The following is a 1,495-nucleotide window of genomic DNA, read 5'->3' as shown; positions in this document are numbered from 1 at the left end:
TCCAAATTTCTAATGGAGGACCTTGTTTCATTCATAAAACTCACAGTGGCCTTAGATAGATCAGAGACTAAGTTTGCTAAATTGGAGGTATTTTGTTCAGAGTTCTCTGTCTGTTGCTGAGTGGATGATGGAAAAGGCTTGCTATTGCTAAACCTGTTTCTTCCACCATTATTAAAGCCTTATTGAGGCTTTTGTTGATCCTTCCATGAGAGATTTGGGTGATTTCTCCATGAAAGATTATAGGTGTTTCCATATGGTTCACCCATGTAATTCACCTTTGATATTGCAGGGTTCTCAGGATCATAAGCTTCTTCTTCAGAAGATGCCTCTTGAGTACTGTTGGATGCAGCTTGCATTCCATTCAGACTCTGAGAAATCATATTGACTTGCTGAGTCAATATTTTATTCTGAGCCAATATGGCATTCAGAGTATCAATTTCAAGAACTCCCTTCTTCTGAGGCGTCCCATTACTTACAGGATTCCTCTCAGAAGTGTACATAAACTGGTTGTTAGCAACCATGTCAATAAGTTCTTGAGCTTCTGCAGGCGTTTTCTTTAGGTGAATGGATCCACCTGCAGAAGTATCTAATGACATTTTAGCTAATTCAGATAGACCATCATAGAATATATCCAGGATGGTCCATTCTGAAAGCATGTCAGAAGGACACTTTTTGGTCAGTTCCTTGTATCTCTCCCAACCTTCATAGAGGGATTCACCTTCTTTCTGTCTGAAGGTTTGAACATCCACTCTAAGCTTACTCAGCTTTTGAGGAGGAAAGAACTTGGCTAAGAAAGCCTTGACCAGCTTATCCCAAGAGTTCAGGCTATCTTTAGGTTGAGAATCCAACCATATTCTAGCTCTGTCTCTTACAGCAAAAGGGAAAAGCATGAGCCTGTAGACTTCAGGATCTACTCCATTAGTCTTAACAATATCACATATCTGCAAGAATTCAGTTAAGAACTGAAAAGGATCTTCAGATGGAAGTCCATGAAACTTGCATTTTTGCTGCATCAGAGAAACTAATTGAGGTTTAAGCTCAAAATTGTTTGCTCCAATGGTAGGAATTGAGATGCTTCTTCCATGTAAATTGGAATTAGGTGCAGTAAAGTCACCAAGCATCCTCCTTGCATTATTATTATTTTTGGCTGCCATATCCTCTTCTTGTTCGAAAATTCCTGTAAGGTTGTCTCTGGATTGTTGTATTTTAGCTTCTCTTAGTTTCCTTTTCAGAGTCCTTTCAGGTTCAGGGTCTGCTTCAACAAGAATGTTCTTGTCCTTTGGTACGTGGAATCGTGATTACACTTTAATTATGTAAAATTCATTGCTCTTTCTTTCCCTGGAAATGGCGCCAAAAACATGATGCCAAGACCATGGTTCACAACTCCGTGTAACTAACCAGCATGTGCACTGGGTCGTCCAAGTAATACCTTACGTGAGTAAGGGTCGAATCCCACGGAGATTGTCGGTATGAAGCAAGCTATGGTCACCTTGCA

At 40.1% G+C, this 1,495-nt stretch overlaps 1 non-coding gene across 1 annotated transcript; it reads left to right on the top strand.

Annotated features, from left to right (window-relative positions):
* Positions 1-650: 650 nt before the first annotated feature.
* Positions 651-758, top strand: LOC112768861 (small nucleolar RNA R71). Its single transcript, XR_003186242.1, has one exon. It is a non-coding gene; the product is annotated as a small nucleolar RNA R71 (small nucleolar RNA).
* Positions 759-1,495: the final 737 nt, after the last annotated feature.

The sequence above is a fragment of the Arachis hypogaea genome, chromosome 17, assembly GCF_003086295.3.
Source record: "Arachis hypogaea cultivar Tifrunner chromosome 17, arahy.Tifrunner.gnm2.J5K5, whole genome shotgun sequence".
NCBI classification, from domain to species: Eukaryota; Viridiplantae; Streptophyta; class Magnoliopsida; order Fabales; family Fabaceae; genus Arachis; species Arachis hypogaea.
This window is presented reverse-complemented; position numbering and strand designations above follow the sequence as displayed.